Source organism: Belonocnema kinseyi, chromosome 8 (genome assembly GCF_010883055.1).
Source record: "Belonocnema kinseyi isolate 2016_QV_RU_SX_M_011 chromosome 8, B_treatae_v1, whole genome shotgun sequence".
NCBI classification, from domain to species: Eukaryota; Metazoa; Arthropoda; class Insecta; order Hymenoptera; family Cynipidae; genus Belonocnema; species Belonocnema kinseyi.
In genome coordinates, this window is record NC_046664.1 from 106,362,401 (window position 1) to 106,382,912 (window position 20,512).

A 20,512-nucleotide genomic window follows, 5' to 3' on the forward strand; every position below is an offset into this window, starting at 1 on the left:
TAATGATCATATTATAATTATATTATATTATAATAGTCTTATTTATATCTTGATCCGCATTTAAAAGAAATTAAATAAATTGGCGATTGTCTTTTTTTGTAGATCATTAATTTTCTTTGTCGAAAATTCATCTTATTGGTTGACAATTTAACAACTTTTTTGAAAATCAATTTTTCCTGTTAAAAATTATTTATCTTTATCTGAATACGTAACTATTATAGGATTGATTAAAAATTAATCGTATATATTGGTTAAGTTGAACAATTTTTTTTTTATAGAACATTAATCTTCTTGGTCAAAAAATTCACCTTTTCCATTGAAAATTTAACAATTTTATTGAAAATTCGTTTTTTTTTCTTGTTCAATTCAATTTTTTATCACAGTTTTTATCTGGAAATTGAACTATTCTATTTTTGGTTGAAATTTTATCGTGTACATCGTATTAGTTAAAACATCAATTATTTGATAGAAAATTAATTTATTTGTTTTCGATTATGATTTTTTTTAATTGAAAGAACTTTTAAATAAAACTTTTTACTTGAATTTAAGGTATTAAAAATTGAAAAATAATTGATTTTACAAGATCATTCTGAATCCGTTCAAAATTAAAGAATTAATAAATATTAGTTTTTAAAATTATTTTCAATTATGACTTCAAATATTATTTCAGCCTAAAAAAAATTATTTTTAAGCCATTCAATTTGAAATGTTTTAAATAAAAAAAGAAAAATTCGTTATTTATTAGCAATATTTGACTGTTTATTTAAAACAATCCATTATAAATAACTACACAGCCACACAAAAAAAAAGTTTGCGGATCTGGTAACAAGACACACGTATTCCTATGGATTTTGGGGTGCTGAATTCAAATTCGGTATAAAAAATCACCCATCACGTCATGGTTGAGCCATAACCTCGAAAAATGATGAAAAATCATGCACTGAGGTAAATAAGTTTCAAAATAATGCCAGTGATGCAAATTTTCACTTCAAAAACATGTCGACAACTGTGAAGGATCAACCTTTGCCTGATATCAACTTATTTAACATCACTTTACCCAACAGAACCTGACCTCACCTAACCTGAATTAACAGAAATTTATTGAACTACACGTAAAGCTCTGGAAGCATATTTTCCCAGTAGCAAATGTGTGCTACACATGATTGTGCTGTCCCGTTGTGTTTGCGGTACCGTTTGAACCAGCTTGGGCTTATCCTGCAAAGAGGTCAAAGCTATCCTAACCTAAAAAAACCTGATCTAACCTAACCTAACTTAACTTCACGTAACACAATTAAACTCATTGTGTTGTCCCGTTGTGTTTGCGGTACCGTTTCATTCAACTTCGGCTGAACCTACATAGAGGTTTAACCTATCCTAACCTAACAAAACCTGCCCTAACCTAACCTAGCCGAATGAAATTCAACCACACGTGCAGCTATGTAAACGTATGGTTCTCAGTCCTAAATTTGTGCTATATTTAATAGGTTAACTCGATCTTAACCTACAAATGAATCTAACTTAACAGAACCTAACGAAATTTTGCTTCACGCAACACAACTTAACTTAAGTGTTCCCGTTGTAACACAATAAAATTCATTTCATTGTACTACAGTTGGTTAAAAATTTAGACGCACATTACTCAATTGAAGAAACTTAGAACTACAAGTAGATTCGACTTGTAGTTCTTCTTAATAGGTTAACTCGATCTTAATCTACAAATGAATCTAACTTAACAGAACCTAAGGAAATTTTGCTTAACGCAACACAACACAACTTAACTTAAGTGTTCCCGTTGTAACACAATATTTCATTGTACTACAGGTGGTTAAAAATTTAGACGCGCATTACTCATTTGAAGAAACTTAGAACTGCAAGTAGATTTCATTAGGTTCTGTTAAGTTAGATTCATTTGTAGGTTAAGATCGAGTTAATCTATTAAATATAGCACACATTCAAGACTGAGAACCGTACGCTTACATAGCTACACGTGTGGTTGAATTTCATTCAGCTAGGTTAGGTTAGGTCAGGTTTTGTTAAGTTAGGATAGGTTTGACCTTTTTGCAGGTTAAGCCCAAGCTGATTCAAACGGTACCGCAAACATAACGGGACAACACAATCAGTTTAATTGTGTTTCGTGAGGTTAGGTTAGACTAGGTTTGATTTATTTCTAGGTTAGGCTCGAGTTGACCCATTCGATATAGCACACATTTGCTACTGGGAAAATATGCTTCCAGAGCTTTACGTGTAGTTCAATAAATTTCTGTGAATTCAGATTAGGTGAGGTCAGGTTCTGTTGGGTAAAGTTATGTTAAATGAGTTGATATCAGGCAGGGTTGATCCTTCACAATTGTCGACATATTTTTGAAGTGAAAATTTACATCACGTGCATTATTTTGAAATTTATTTGCCTCAGTGCATGATTTTTCGTCATTTTTTGAGGTTGTGGCTCAACCATGACGTGATGGGTGATTTTTTATACCGAATTTGAATTCATTGCCCCAAAATCCATAGGAATACGTGTGTCTTGTTACCAGATCCGCACACTTTTTTGTGTGGCTATGCTATTAAAGACTGTGCAAATTTGAACAGCATGGTTCGAAAGAGAAAGCCTTGAATTGTTAAAATTGTAATGAGCTAAATTTTAACTTTTGACGCTAGAATTTTAATTTAAAAAAAGATTCAAAATTAATTTAAAACTAGGAATTATTTCAAATAGTTTGAAACACGATGTAGATTTTTGCAGATTAAAAAAAAATTAATCTTTTTGAGAATTGTAAAATATTTAAAACGAATAACAAAAATTTTTGTGATTGCTAAGAAAAATAAAAATGATTTTTTATTTTGAAAAATTAATTTTAAGTGAGTATTTGAAAATATTTTAAAAATGAAAAAAAAAAGAATCAGGTCGATTTCAAGGCAATTTTTTATTTTGCAGTTTTGTTAATATTAGGAAAAAAATCGAATTAACAAACTATATCAATTTTCAACCCAAAAGTTTACTTTTTAACCAAATAAATTAATTTTCTATCAAATAATTGGTGTTTTAACTAATACAATGTACAGGATAAAGTTTCAACCAAAAATGGAATAGTTCAATTTCCACATAAAAACAGAAAAAATGAATTTTCAACAAACTTGTTAAATTGGGAACCAATAAGATGAATTTTCGACCAAGAAAATTAATGATCTACAAAAAAGGACAAATTTTAAACAAAATACATGCATTTTCAACGAAATTATATAATTTTAAAGTCAAAAAGACGTATTATCTACAAAAAGTTGATTTTGTTAAGCGAAAAATATGAGTTTTCAATCAAAGAGTTAAACTTTCAACCAAATTGTTAAATTTTGAACCATAATTATAAAACGTTGTTAAAAAAAAAGCATATTTTTTTTACAAAGTAGTTCAACTCTTAAGTCTCTTAACTCTTAGTGAAATAATCGACTTTTAAACCCAAGAAGATATACAGTTTATATTTCAACCAAACAATATTGCATTTTTGAGCAAAAATGATACATTTTCAACCAAAAAGATTAAATTTCTACCAAACAAGGTCCATCTCCAAAAAAATACATGAACTTTCAACGAAATTATTTAATTTTAAAGTCAAAAAGAGTATTATCTACAAAAATGCGGAATTTTTAACCCAAAAATATGATTTTTCTATCAAAATTTTAAGTTTCGACCAAATAGTTTAACTTTCTATCAAATTGTTGACTTTTAACGGCCAAAAGATGCATTTTTTACAAAACAGTAAAATTTTTAACAAAAAAGATAATTTGAAGGCAAATAGTTGAATTTTCAGCTATAATTATGAATCCTTAATAAGAAAAAATTAATTTTTTTTACTAATTATTTCAGCTTTAAGTGAATAATTGATTTTTTCACCCAAAAATAATGATTTTAATTTTTAACAATATTCTTGCACTTACAACAAAACGACTTTGCAACCAAAAAATATTTATAGTTGACATTTCAGCCAAAAAATTTAATTTTGAACCAAAAAGTATAAATTTTCCATACAACAATTTAATTTCTAAAAAGAGACGAATTTTTAACAAAATAAATAATTTTTTTAAACCAAAAATGGTATAGATTAATTGTCAGTTTCAAAAATGGATTTTCAACAACACAAAAAACATATTTTCATCAGAATAGTTAAATTTTCAACGAAAGAGATGAACCTTCAAACAAAAAAATAAATAAATTTTAACAAAGTAGTTGAACTTTGATAGAAAAGAGGACTTTTTTACAAAATAATTACATTTTCAACAAACTAATTAATTTTTCAACAAAATAATTGAGTTTTTATCCAAACGAGATTTTAACAATGTTGTGAATATTTGAATTTTAATAACTGATAAAATGATAACTTCGAAATTTGTTTGAACAATTTCCCGAAAAAAAGTTTTGGTAATGTTGTGAGTACATACATTTTTACATGTATTGTCAAAAAATTATCCAAGTAGAGTAGTGAAGCAGCAATTGATCCATTGATAAACTACAAACTTTGAAAACTTAAATTACTAAATTGGAAGGAAGGTTCTGTAATGAAAGAAAAACAACGATTTTGAGCCGTATATATAAATAAATATATTGGCTCGGTGAAAAAAGCCTGAAAGGCATAAAAAACCACCGAAAAGGATCTACAAAAAAATTTGGGAATAAAAAATAAAAGTCAGTGCCCCTCGACTCTAACAAACTAAAAATAAATAAAATCATTTTATATAATATAAACATACACCTTTGAGGGAACTGAGTATCCAAATATCCCTACTGAAAATTCCTATATAGGTTCCTATATAGAATCCTATATAGGAACCTACATAGGATCCTATATAGGATTCTAGATAGGATGCTATATGTTTCACCTATAGGAAAAGACATAGGATCCTATATAGGTGCCTGTATAGGACACTCCCTAATAAGTTACTTAATAGTGCCTAACTGACCGTACCTAACTAATGATATCTCATGGTACCTAATGGTACGTATATCTCTAGATGCTCCTGGAGGACCAAAAAAACTTCTGCGCAGCCGTAGGTGCTATAAAATAGTACTGCGCATCTGGATATGGTCCCATGCAAAAACATATATACAGAATCCTATATAGGGTCCTATACAGGAACCTATATAGTATCCTTTAGAGGATCCTATGTCATTTCCTACAGGTGGCACCTATAGGTAAACACATAGGTTCCTATGTAGGATCCTATATAGGTTCCGATGTAGGTTCCTATATAGGAACCTATATAGGAATTTTCATTAGGGATGCTCGAACCTCCCTACCGTAATGAGCCGCTGCTCCGTCCTGCTGGAACCAAATATTTTGAAAATTTTCGCCTGTAATCTCCCTTATTCTTGGTGCAATTTGGTTTATGAGAAGCTCTTCATATGCACGGGCATTGAGATTACCATCGATGAAGAAAGAGCCTATCACTATATCATTCAAGATACCGGCCCAAACATTAATCTTTTGTGGATATTGTGTGTGACTCTCCAACATCCAATCAGGATTTGTGTCGGACCAATATCTACAATTTTTACAATTCACTACAATATCTACAATATCTACAATTTCACCTTTTAAAGTGAAAGTAGATTCATCTGAAAATACTGTATTGTACAAGAAAAGAAGATTTCTATCAATTCTGTCCATCATAATTTCACAAAATTCAACCCGACGATCAGGATCTTCTTCATTGAGCTCTTGTACCAGATAAACTTTGTAAGGATGGAAATTAATGCTTTTTAAAATATTTCGCACCGTCTCAGGAGCAACGTCACGCTCATCGTATCTAAAACGATGTATCACGCTCGACGTAAACTAAGGTGTGGGTTCTCAACATGTCTGGTACGGAGGCTTTCATTTTGGCATGCCAAGACGGTGTCATTTCCATATTAACATACCGTCGCCACGTTTTAAGCCAAGACATTCTCGATTATAGCTGCAGGGCGTGCCATGCACACCCCGAGCATTTAGCTCACATACTCTCTAGTTGTCCAACTCATGCGGGAACGACCTACATCCAAAGGCGCAATGCGGCACTAAGAGCGCTTTATTACCATCTCTGTCACTCCTACGGTATTAACCTTAATATCGCTCCTCTAAATGCTCCTAGGGAAATTGAGTCAATTGTCGAGAATGGGAAGTGCCGCATATACTGGAACTTTATATTCTCGACAATTGTTTCTGTTGCTCACTCGAGGCCGGACATGGTTCTTCTTGACTTCGAGAAGCGAACCATGTTCGTTATCGAATTTTCGGCACCAGCTGACAAAAACATCATAGCCAAGGAGAATGAAAAGAAAGAGAGAGAGACCTTATAAGGGAGTTGCAACGATTGTACCCGGAATATTCTGTTAAACTAACCGTCCTTATGATCGGCGCTCTTGGAGGTACCAAGCTTTCACTCTTTAATAGCCTGAAAAGCATCCCTGCGTGTCAACAATATGCTAAAACACTTGCGGGGAAAATGCAGAAGGCGGTAGTCCTTGGATCACTCCGTGTTCTCAGGGTGCATGAAACTTTTGCCGGATCGTCGTATTGATTCCTATACAGGCTGTAACCACCTATCTCACGGTCGTGAGACGTGGTTGTGGCTGAAATTTTACCGTGATTTCGCAGTACTTTAAATAACGTAACCTCAAAATATACGCATATAAAGAAGCGCGCGAAGTACTTAAATCATCAGAATCACCACAATCAAAATCTGGAATTATTAAAATCCCAATCTCTTGATTTTATTTCAAAGCAGATAGAGGTATAAATAGAACTGACGAACTGTTCCAACGGGCAATTGACACGCTCAGAGCAAAAGCGAACTAAAAAAAAAAAAGTTGCGGAAAAGAGAAGTAAAAACACGCGAGAGCAAAAACGACCAATAATTAGCCGAGAGGTAAAACGACACAAGAATGAAGGGAGAAGATTCCCTCCACTTTGCTCCTGCGAAGACCAGCCCCGTGTAAAGCCGAAAATGCGCGAACATGAACCGAGCTCGCCCGACTTCACGAATGACGATCTAATCAGCTGCTCGTCAAATTTATTCTGGTTTTAAAATCCTGAGTTGCCATAGAATCATTACATTTGTTGCGAAGAGGAAAATATTTTCACCATATAATTGAATTTTTTACTAAAATTCTAAATTTTTTACGAATAATGAAATATTTAATCTTTATCTAAACAAATCATATTATATCAACAGAAAAGAATTTTTACTAAACAGGTGGATTTTTAACGAACGAAATGAACTCATAATTAAAATAGATTAACTTTGAACAAGACGAATAAATTTTTACCAAAAAAAGATTTTTAAAAACATGAACTTTTAATAACTGAAAGTAGTCCATTTTTCAGAAAAAATTTAACACAATAGTTCAATCTTTAACGAAAAAATATATAAATTTTCAACTAGAAAAGATCAATTTTAATTCAAAAATGATACATTTAAAATTGAAGTTTAAAAAAATTGGTTTTTCAACCAAAAAGAATCGAATTTTCAATAAAGGTGTTAAATAATCAACCAAAAGAATGAATTTTTTTACCAAAATAGATGAATTTTCAAACAAGAATGATAATTTTCTACTATAATATAAGAATTTTCAACTGACAAAAATAAATGGTAAAAAAAAATATAATTTTTAACAAAAAATTTAACAGTTGAATTTTCAATTCGAGAATTTATACATTTTTAGTAAAAAAAATTAATAAAAAGCAAAAAAATTAATTTTAAAATGGAAGAAGAATTTTCGAAACAAATTAACTTTTACTAAAAAGTCGAAATTTCCACTAAAACAAAATTGTGTTTTAACCAAAAAAGAATGAATTTTTAATCAAGGAAAGTAATTTAAAAAAAATATTTAAAAAAAAGACTTAGTTTCAAACAAATTAATTTGCAAAAAAACGAATTATCTATAAAATCGGTAAATTTTCGACCGTGAATGTCATCGTAACATTTTCAATAAAAAAAATGTTTTAATTACGAATTTATCAAAAATATCAGTTTTCAAACAAGAAGGAAACGTTTCTACCAAAAAGACGAAGTTTCAACTGAAAAAAAACAAACAATTTTTAATTGAAAATTCCATTTTATGCTCAAGGTTTCCGTCGAAAAAATTAAATTTTAACACAAGAATAACATAAAAAAATGATTTTCAGCCAAAATGTGTATTCTCTCTTTGTAAAAAAAAGTTTAAATATGTAGATCAAAAATCATCATTCTATCGACAAAAAACGATTTCACTACATTAGTCGACAACATAACAATGCATTTCAATGTGTATTTAAAATAATTGTTTTCGTTATTCGTCTCAAATGCGAACTGAATTATTAATAGAAACAAATAAGTAAGTCTAACTCTCTTTTATCGAATACATGCATTTTTAGTTTAAAACTTCTAGTATTACATTTTTTGATTGAGGTTTCATCTTTTTTTTTTGAAAATTTTTTATTTGGTTTAAAAATAAGTTTCCTGTTAGAAATTTATACAGTAAGGACGTTTACTATGTAGTCATAGGGAATATAATGATATAAACTCTAGCATACAATGCAACCCGTCTTGCATCTGTGTAATGCAAAAAAGTACGATATAGTTGATTTTAATTCGGTTTCCAAATCTCCTGCCCTCGAGATCTTGCGCTGATTGGTCAGAAGACCTGCGCATGTCATCCTAACTTGGCAAGTGGGGTTGAAATAACGGGAGGGGGGAGAATTCTATGAGTGGGAAGAACCGCCATCTTAAGATGTGCCACTTGATTATGAGTATGAGTATGTTTGCCGATAAACTGTGCATGAAAATATAAACACGTGGACCTCCCCCCTAATTGCATCAACCCCGCAATGCCATGCCTAGTCCCGTGTTTCCTGTGTTCATGGTATAATCAAAGATATTAGGTCCTAGATAGGGCATGAGATTAGTTGCACCACATACCGGTAGTTAGCGCGACAGGCAAGTTTGTGGTCTTGCATATATATATTGCTTTTAGTTCGGCCACAGACTTGTTGAGGCGCGATATGTACCGATTGGTCCCTCCACATACTTGTACAGGCGCGACAGGCAACCATATATTCGGTCGCGCCAAATTATAGTGCATGTGAAATCCAAAATGGTAATAATCTAATTTTACTTTATAAGTGAATGGAGAAATAATTTTAATTGAGTAGAAAAGGTCTTGAAGGAATTCAAGGACTCTTAAGACTTTTCGAAATCAAAATTATGCCCAAAATGTAGCAAAGATGTTAGTATAAAATAGTACAAAATAGTACAAATTTGAATTAAAAAGTTTATTTTTTATTTAAGTTATAATTTTTTTGGAAATTAGTAGAAAAGTGAATTTAAAGATACAGTCAAGTTTTATTTAAATTTAAATAAACTAAAAAAACTGTCTGGTTAAATCAACCAGAATTCTGGTTGAATATGTCCTTACTATTTTTTTTTGGTTAAAGAAATAAAAATTCTGAAAACAAATTTCCTTATAAACACTTATAAAATTTTTTTTTTCCTAAACTTCCTTATAGACCTAGACAAATTCCTTCTGAAATGTTGCATTTTTAAAATATTTGTGAATTTAGTGGTATATGAGTTTTTCAACAGCTGTAAAGTCTAAGAAGCATTTTCGAAAGTCAACAGAAATTACGGCTTGCTTCTACAGTTTAGCTAAGGCCATGTTATAAATATGAACCATTTTTTCAAATTGAAATAAGAAGTAACTCAATCTTACAAAATATCATTTTCCCTGCTCCAGAAAACTAACTTTAAGAAAAAATGTAAGTTTGCTTAATTTTTTTTATTAGCATTTAATACTAAAACTTGACATAAAAATTGCCATAATTTTCGTCTTTTTGTTGTTTTAATATCTGATTTGTATTTATTGAGAAAAATAAGTTGAAACATTAAAATATTCTCCACCGATCATGTATAGAAACCTATGCTTTCCAGCTGGTCGATTAAGCTTTTGTTTTCATTTACTTGTTTAACTGTTTACATATTTAATTCCAATAAAAATTTTTGATTTTGCTAAAATAATTATTTAAAATTCTTTCCTTAAATAAAGAACTTGCTTTTTTAAATATGTTCGTAAATAAATTTATTTTCTAATAATTTTAATATTTGGTCAACCTTCAGTTTCTTTTATAAAATTTTAAAGGTTTATGCATTATAAATTAATTACCTCATTAACAAAAAAGGTTTTTTTAAAGAAAAATAACAACAATCATGCAAAAAACCCCACTTTTTTATTTGAAAAAGATATTGACAATGTTTATTTCTTGCATAATTAAAAAGAAATTTGGAAGGAATTTCATATTTGACTAAAATTATGAATCGAACCAAAAAATACATGATCTGGCACTTTTTTGTTAGACTTATTTTTTCAAAAATTGTATACTCCTTTTCAGAGATCTCGATTGAAAACCGAAGTTTAATTCCGCTCCATTGTATTATTCATAACTTTCTTCTAACTGCAATTCATAACACAGTAGACAATTAGACATAATGTAGAAATTACAATGAACTTGACAATTAAAAACTGTCACCTGGTACTTAAAGTTAAAGTGAATATTTATTTCTGACAATATTAAAACTTCCATTTTAATATTGAGTTTATTAAATTAAAAACGAAGATATTTTAAAATTATTTACGCCTAGTGTTATAATGCTTAAAGCTTCTTGTTCTTCAAAAATCAATATGTTCCAATCAAGATTTTTTTCTTACTTCTTAAATCTTGTAAACAAGAACAACTTTTTTCATGTAATAAATAAGTGACGAAATTTTGTTATCAAATAATTTTTTTTTTAATGTGATAAGCCGTGAATATTTCTGCCGTCTTGGAGAAAAAAGTTACTCTCTAAAGTTTGACGTAAGGTTCATTTTCGCGTTGCAGAGTGTACTTAAAGAAGTCTCACGTCCAAACGAAGATAGTGAGTTTCTTCACGCAAACAGCAGATTTGGCTTAACCCATTTTTCCCTTTCGACGGATTATTCACCTTGGCTCACGGGATATTTCCTAAATTAATTTTTTCACGTAAAAAAAGTCGTGTCTACTAAAATGTAATATTTTTTTCTCGATGATTCAAATTAAAAAAAAAGGTTTAAAAGTGTAAAATTAAAAATGTAAAGCATTGAAAAATTCTGAATTTAAGAATCAAATCCTAAACAATTAACAATTTTAACATTGAAATTTAATTTGGTTTTGAATATAAGGGTTTAATATCGTAAAATTGACAACTGTAAGCCTTTTAACTTGATTAGGCTTAAATTAATGGCCTCCAAAATCTGATAATACCCAAATACAAACATTTAGAATTCTACATTTCAATTTTCAATTCAAAACTTTCAAAATTAAATAATTTAAATTTATGAGATTATACTTGAGGCATATTCAAAATTTTTAAAATATTAATGCTTGTATTTTTAATTTATCAACTCTATGAAAAAATTTCAAATAATACAATTCTTGAAATTTCTGTTTATAAAATAACTCAATTTAAATGTTTTAAATTGAAAATATATTAAAACCTTTCACTTTAAAATTCCTCTCCTTATAAAAATTTTTTGATTTGAAAAGCTTTACATTAAGTCCAATTTTTCACGAGGTTTGACATCGAATAATCTGCTTATTGCAGCTTTAAATTATTTATATCCTAAAGATGAATAAAAATGTATTTCCGAATCATAAATGATTTCATTTAAAACGTTTGAAATTAAATAATTTGAATTGACAGGTTATACTCGAAGAATATTCGAAATTTTACAAAAACTGAGATTTTTAATTTTTAATTTATAAACTAGTTTCTTTTAATAATTATTATTTTATTTTAACGCTTCTAAAAAAAATAATTACACTGTAATTTTAATTGTTTTTATTTGAAATTTCTCTCATTTAAAACCTTTCAATTTCAAAGGTTTTGACGTTATAATCCAATTTTCGAAACTGAATAATTTTGAATGGAATAATTATTTAATCGCTAACATACTTCTAAATTGAAATCAAATTGTAGGATAATAAAGTATTTCCATGCAAAATAGTTATGCTGAAGTTTAAACGCTTCCTTTTATATTTTGACATTGTCGAATTCTGAAAAGTTGCAAACCAAAAACTTTAGAACTATGAGTCCTAATTACTTTCCTGAGTTTTTTTGTTGAGTTTAACTAATTATTATAAAAACAAGGGGATATTTTTTTAATTTCTCCAGCTTATTTGAATGCTCTCCATTGTTGAAGCCAAGAAACTATTATTGAACTAAATTGTACTTAAATTCAACACCATTTAACACCATTCAACATCTACAATTTTAACTGAAATTTACTTAAAGTCAACTAAATTTTACTTAAATTTTGAATTTAACTAAAATGTATTCACTTTTTGAAATGATCTAAATTGTATTCAATCTTTAAATTTAGTTTTACAAAATAATTTTTAAAATTGCACTACAATAAATCTTAAAGTACGAATAGAATTGTTTTAAAACTTATTTACTTAGTATCTAGAAAATTTCTCTTTGAAAAGAAACCAGACGAGAAATTAATTTAATTTAAGTAAACTTTATTTAATTCTTAAATTCACCTAAATTTCATTTAAATGTTGAATTTAGCTAAATTTTATTTAAATTTTAAATTCAACTAAATTTTATTTTATTTGGAATTTAAATAATTTTTATTTAATTTTTTGATTTATCTTCATTTAATTTAAATTTTAAGTTTAGTTTTTAAAAATAATTTTAGAAATTAAACTAAAATTCTAAACTACGAAAAGAATTTTTTTACATTTATTTATTGTCTCGAAGATTTAAAATAATAATGAATAGAATATTTTTAAGCTCTCTTTAATTTGAATATAATTAGGTAATTCAGTATTCATAACATTTTTAGTGTACAGGCCGTACAGAGCCATCCAACCGACTCAACTATAGCAAAGATTGCTATAGTGATGGCGAAGGCGAACGCGAGAACGAGAAACAGAAAATCACATTCGGTTTGGAATTCAACAACTTTCGGTGTGTCGCCGGCCCCACCCCGCCCGCTGACGTGCTAGGAGGACGCGGTTGCTATAGAAACGGTGAAAATTTGAAGAGGGCAGCACCTCGATATAGTCGAAAATGTAGTTAGATATATTTATCGGCCGTCCCCACCACTGACCCATGGCGTATCTAGGACCTAATATCTTTGGTATAACCAGTGATCCCAGATTTGAAACGACGTTCACTCCAATACTATCACAGGTCATGTCCGCGTAAAATATGGTAGGAGACGATGTACATGATTGGGCTGCGCGCGCAACCCATATCTCCTTTTCTGAATTTGAAAACTCGAAGGTGCACGATTGCCGGTCGGAACACTTCGGCGGTTCTACTCATATCTCTATCTGCTAACTGCTTTGAAATAAAATCAAGAGATTGGGATTTTAATATGTCCAGATTTCGATGATGGCGATTCTCATGATTTTGAGGTTACGTTATTGCAAGTATAAAATATAAATGATATAAATATCTATACTATTATACACACATTATTAATGATAATATTATAATTATGTTACATTATCATAGTCTTATTTATATCTTGATCCGCCTTTGAAAGAAATTAAACAAATTGGCGATTTTTGAATTCATCTCGTTTGGATAAAAACTCCATTATTTGGTTGAAAATAAATTATGAAACTTTTTGTAGATAATTGGTCTTTTTGACTTTAAAATTAAATAATTTCGTTGAAAATTCATGTATTTTGTTTAAAATTTGTCTGTTTTGTAGATCATTAATTTTCTTATTCGAAAATTCATCTTATTGGTTGAAAATTCAACAACTTCGTTAAAAATTATTTCTCTTTATCTGAAAATGTAACTATTATATGATTGACTAAAAGTTAATCGTATATATTGGTTAAGTTAAAAAATCCTTCTTTTTTTATAAAAAACATTAATCTTCTTCGTCGAAAATTCACATTTTCTCTTGAAAATTTAAAAATTTTGTTGAAAACTCGTTTTTTTTTTATTCAATTCAATTTTTTATCACAGTTTTTTTCTGGAATTTGAACTATTCTATTTTTGGTTGAAATTTTATCCTGTGCATTTTATTAGTTAAATCACGAATTATTTGATAGAAAATTAATTTATTTGTTTTTAATTATGATTTTTTTTAATTGAAAGAATTTTTAAATAAAATTTTTTTAATTGAATTCAAGGTATTAACAATGGAAAAATAATTGATTTTACAAGATGATTCTGAATCCGTTGAAAATTAAAGAATTAATAGATATTAGTTTTTAAAATTATTTTTAATGATGACTTCAAATATTATTTCAGTCTAAAAAACTTTGAACGCTACAATTTTAATTTAAAAAAAGATTCATCATTAATTTAAAACTTAAAATTATTTCAAATTTTTTGAAAGACGATGTAGATTTTTTCAGATTCAAAGAAAAAAATTTTACTTTTTGAGAATTGTAAAATATTTAAAAAGAATAACAAAAATGGTTGTGATTGCTAAGAAAATTGAAAATGATTTTTTTTTTGAAAAATTAATTTTAAGTGAGTATTAGAAAAGATTTTAAAAATAAAAAAAAAGATTCAGGACGATTTTAAGGCAATTTTTTATTTTGCAGTTTTTTTAATGTTAGGAAAAAAATCTAATTAACACAATAAATCAATTTTCAACCCAAAAGTTTACTTTTCAACAAAATAAATTAATTTTCTATCAAATAATTGGTGTTTTAACAATGTACAGGATAATGTTTCAACCAAAAATGGAATAGTTCAATTTCCACATAAAAGCGATTAATTTTTAATCAATCCTAGAATAGCTACATTTCCAGATAAAGAAAAATAATTTTTAACAGAAATAATGAATTTTCAACAAAGTTGTTAAACTGTAAATCAATAAGATGAATTTTTGACCAAGAAAATTAATTATCTACAAAAAAAGACAAATTTGAAACAAAATACATGAATTTTCAACGAAATTATTTGATTTTGAAGTCAAAAAGACGAATTATCTACAAAAAGTTGAATTTTTGAAGCGAAAAATATGAGTTTTCAATCAAAGAGTTAAACTTTCAACCAAATAGTTAAATTTTCAACCATAACTTTGAACGCTGTAATTTTGATTTAAAAAGAGATTCAAAATTAATTTAAAACTTGAAATTATTTCAAATAATTTGGTTGTCATTGCTAAGAAAATTGAAAATGATTTTTTATTTTGAAAAATTAATTTTAAGTGAGTATTTGAAAAGAATTTAAAAATTAGAAAAAAAAGTTACATGATATACATTTTTAAAACTTAACCAATTTCGGTTCAAAAATTCAACTTTTTGTAGATAATTCGTCTTTTTGACTTCAAAATAAAATAATTTCGTTGAAAATTCATGTATTTTGTTTCAAATTTGAATTTTTGTTTAACATTAATTTTCTTGGTCAAAAATTCATCTTATTGATTTACAGTTTAACAACTTTGTTGAAAATTCATTTTTTCTGTTAAAAATTATTTTTCTTTATCTGCAAATGTAACTATTCTAGGATTGATTACAAATTAATCGCTTTTATGTGGAAATTGAACTATTCCATTTTTGGTTGAAACTTTATCCTGTACATTGTATTAGTTAAAACACCAATTATTTGATAGAAAATTAATTAATTTTTTTAAAAAGTAAACTTTTGGGTTGAAAATTGATATATTTTGTAAATTAGTTTTTTTTCCTAACATTAAAAAAACTGCAAAATAAAAAATTGCCTTAAAATCGTCCTGATTCTTTTTTTTTATTTTTTAAATCTTTTCTAATACTCACTTAAAATTAATTTTTCCAAATAAAAAATCATTTTCAATTTTCTTAGCAAACACAACCATTTTTATATTCTTTTTAAATATTTTACAATTCACAAAAAGCTTAATTTTTTTTGTAATCTGAAAAAATCTACATCGTCTTTCAAATTATTTGAAATAATTTCAAGTTTTAAATCAATGATGAATCTTTTTTTAAATTAAAATTGTAGCGTTCAAAGTTAAAATTTACTTCATTACAATTTTAACAATTCAAGGCTTACTAATTTGAACCATTCTGTTGAAATTTTTATAGTTTTTAATAGTTATTTATAATGGATTGTTATAAATAAACGGTCAAATATTGCTAATAATTAACGAATTTTTTTTTAATTAAAAAATTTCAAATTGAATGGGTTAAAAATAAACTTTTTTTAGACTGAAATAATATTTGAAGTCATCATTGAAAATAATTTTAAAAACTAATATCTGTTAATTCCTTAATTTTCAACGGATTCAGAATCATCTTGTAAAATCAATTATTTTTCCATTTTTAATACCTTAAATTCAATTTAGAAAATTTTATTAAAAAATTCTTTCAATTAAGAAAAATCATAATTAAAAACAAATAAATTAATTTTCGTTCAAATAATTCGTGTTTTAACTAATACAATGCACAAGATAAAATTTTAACCAAAAATTGAATAGTTCAAATTCCAGATAAAAACTGTGATAAAAAATTGAATTGAACAAGAAAAAAAACGAGTTTTCAACAAAATTTTTAAATTTTCAAAAGAAAATGTGAATTTTCGACCAAGAAGATTAATGTTTTTTTATAAAAATGAAGGATTTTTCAACTTAACCAATATATACGATTAATTTTTAATCAATCATATAATAGTTACATTTTCAGATAAAGATAAATAATTTTTAACCGGAAAAGTGAATTTTCAACCAATAAGATGATATTTCGACTAAGAAAATTAATGATCTACACAACAGACAAATTTTAAACAAAATACATGAATTTTCAACGAAATTATTTAGTTTTAAAGTCAAAAAGACCAATTATGTACAAAAAGTTGAATTTTTTAAGCGAAAAATATGAGTTTTCAATCAAAGAGTTGAACTTTCATCCAAATAGTTAAATTTGTTAAATTTTCAGTTTCAAAAATGTATTTTCAAAGAAAGAGATGAATGATTCGATTCTCAGGTATCAAAGAGAAAGCACCTGTTCGTGGGTGCTGTCCATTTCTACCACTTAATTTTCTTGCCTTGATCAGGGTATTGTACAAGTACCGAAACGTTGGTAATGCAAATTTATTTATTTATGTTTTTTATTTTTATTTTATTGTAATTTGATGGTCATAAAAATAAAAAAGACGAAAGAAAGAAAAAGAGAAGGAAGGGGATGTGGTTGACTGCCTTCTCATTTTTCTTTCCTCTTTTTTATTTTTTTCCGAAAATTTTCTCTTTTTTTTTCTTTTTTTCAGATTACAATAGGATTTTTGGTTTTCGTTTATTCGTTGTGGTCTAAATTTGGTCGTTGGATTCTTATTTTGTGTAACAGGATTTTGCATCAATTTGATTATTGGACGTTAAATGGGATTTTTAATTTGGATTTTGGTCTAATTTAAATTTCGTAAATTTAGAGATGAACCTTCAAAGAAAAAAAAAATACATTTTAACAAAGTAGTTGAACTTTTGTTAGAAAAGAGGACTTTTTATACATATTATTATTAATAATGTGTGTGTGTGTGGGTGTGTAATAGTATAGATATTTATATCATTTATATTTTATACTTGCAATAACGTAAGCTCAAAATATACGCATATAAAGAGGCGCGCGAAGTATTCAACTCATGAGAATCGCCATCATCGAAATCTGGAAATATTAAAATCCCAATCTCTTGATTTTATTTCAAAGCAGTTAGCAGGTAGAGATATAACTAGAACCGCCGAAGTGTTCTGACCGGCAATCGTGCACCTTCGAGTTTTCAAATTCAGAAGAGAAGAAATGGGTTGCGCGCGCAACCCAGTCATGTACATCATCTCCTATATTCCACATGGACAAGATCTGTGATAGTATTGGAGTGAACGTCGTTTCAAATCTGGGATCACTGGGTATAACCTAATTCTGAAAAAGGTTATGTTCCCCAGGATTCAACGTGCATTTTAAATAAATAATTAGTTATGAATTTAAAAAAAAGTAACACAACATTAAAATTGTTCACAAATACATTCGAAACGTGCATTACATACTTTCTTAAAAATTAGAGTTAATTTTCACTAATGTAACGGTACGTGAGTGATATTTGACGTTTGATAAGTGTCAAAATCGCTTTTGACTAACTGCAACGATGAACCTGAGATTCAAATGATGAGAGGTAAGAAGCGGCAAATTATTTTTATAAGCTCGGTGTCCAGCGACCTTGAAAATTTTGTCTCCACTACTATAGAATGTTCAAGTATACATCGTTTGTGATATTTGACTTAGAAATTATAAAAATTATTAGCTGGAATCTTCAATATTATTCTTTATGTTTGTTCATTCATTTCTTTGGTGAAAATGTAACTATTTTGTTGCTTATTTGATTTTTTTAAATTAATTTTTTTAACTGAAAATGTAACTGTTCCTGTTTTGATTAAAAAGGTACCTTTTTTCTGAGTTAAAAATTCTTTTTTTTTTGGTGAAGAATTATTCGCTCGGATATTTATTCTTTGCATTTGGAATGCTTGAAAAAAAAACTTTATCAATAAGATGTCTTTTAGATGGCAGTATTTATGTGCGTCTTCATATTCTAAATTGTCTACTTAATTAAGTATAGTCAAAGATTAATTTTCTCAAAGTTCTGTAGGCTTTGAGGTACACATTCTCATCGTGATACTCGCGCTGCGCGCTCGATTTCCGCCAGACATTTGTAAACAGGTTTTGTTGGATTTTTTTCTCGTAACTTTCGTCGTTTTTCCACACACTTTTTTTTATTTTACTTTTTTCAACGTTATTTTTCACGAATAAAACAAAAAGTACGCGTCCTATCAAGAAGTAATTCTTAACGAAATTGTAGATCTTTTTTGGGATAACCATTTTTGTTAATTCACCTTTTTTTGTATCCTACATAGTTTGTCAACAAAATGGAATTTTTTATTTTCCATTATTTTTTATGCAATCAAAATTTGAATTTTCGATTTTTGAAGAAAATCCAAAAATTGTTTATGATAATCTTGTAGGGATTTCAAAAAGAAATTTTTTTCTTCTCTTGCTTTTTTTCAGATCATGCGCTTTTCGGCTTCAAATTTTTATTTTCGGTTGATTAAAAAAAATTCGAAAACGCTATAACTCTGAGAATTTTCTTTTTATCGAAAAAAGTCATTGGGATAGATTGTTTGTTCTTTTTAATACTATAAATATCCATACATAGAATTTTCAAATTTAGAAAAAAGTGGTCTCAAACATTTTTAAAATGCGCTCACTTTTTGAATTTTTATCAAAAATGACTGGTTCACGAACTCGTCCTTTCTTTTAGGACCTAGAAAAAGTGTGCCAATGATGGATTTGATTCGTTCATTTTTTCGAGAGTTATCGTGTTTACGGACGGACGGACAGACAGACAGACGCCACCATGAAAACCTGATTTTCGGATTCAAGGGGTCTCGAAACGTGGAGATCCGTTGAAAAAGTGTGATGTGAAATTTTCGACAATTCTAATACTTTCTCAAACATAAATGATGAGAATGTAAAAAGGCATTTTAAATAAAATACATGAACTTTGCACAAAAGAAATTTATTTTCCACCGAGTCTAATTTTCTATACAAAAATTAATGTTTAATCATAGTTATATTTTCGACAACAAAGGTTAATTTTCTTGTTGAAATTGCTTTAAAGTATTGAAATTCATCGAAAATTTCTTGGAATATTTTAAAACATCCTCAAAAATTTTAAATGCTTTAAAATCTTTTGAAATCTTTTAAAAATTAGTTGAAGATTCAAAAATACCCTAAAATAATTCAAATTTTTTACAATTTCATACTAGATTATTGAAATCAATTCAAAATTCCTTGGAACATTTTTAATTACTCTCAAATATTGCAATACCTTGCAATGGAATCAATAAAAATTCAAAACTTTCAAAATTTTATTTTCAACTATGAAATATGAATAATTTTCAACTCGATGGAATTCAAGTCTTCCAAATTTGAATAGGGTTGTTTCCAAAGTCAGATATAATTTTTCCAATAAATGGATCTTATAGTGCATACAATTCTAATTATAAAAATGCCCATAAAATATTTTTGACATATTGTTTACTATTTTTAATTTAATGTTGAAATATGAATTTTTTATCACGATGTCGATTGGAGTGCCCTTTTGACGTCAAAGGGGTTGCATATTCCACCAATCACAGCTTACGTGACAGTGATTCTTAGATATATTTTTATGTGCCGATGTTTTGTTTTCGTTATGTGCACATCGAAAATAGAAGTCGCAAAATATTGTTTTAAAAAAATATCAAAGGAGGGTTTCGTAAAAACCAATAGAGAAAATCTGTTGGAATAAGTTTTTTACCGCCTTCGACTTTTAATAATTTGTTTCTGCTGAACGACACAAAAGAAAAAAATATTATAACACACCTTCAATTCAGATTAAAATTATGTATTAAAAAATTATTTTATCTAAAATCGCGAAACAACCCTATTGTATGCTCAGAAATTATTGACCAAAAATTAGCAATCATAAATAAATTGAAAGCGTTCAAAAT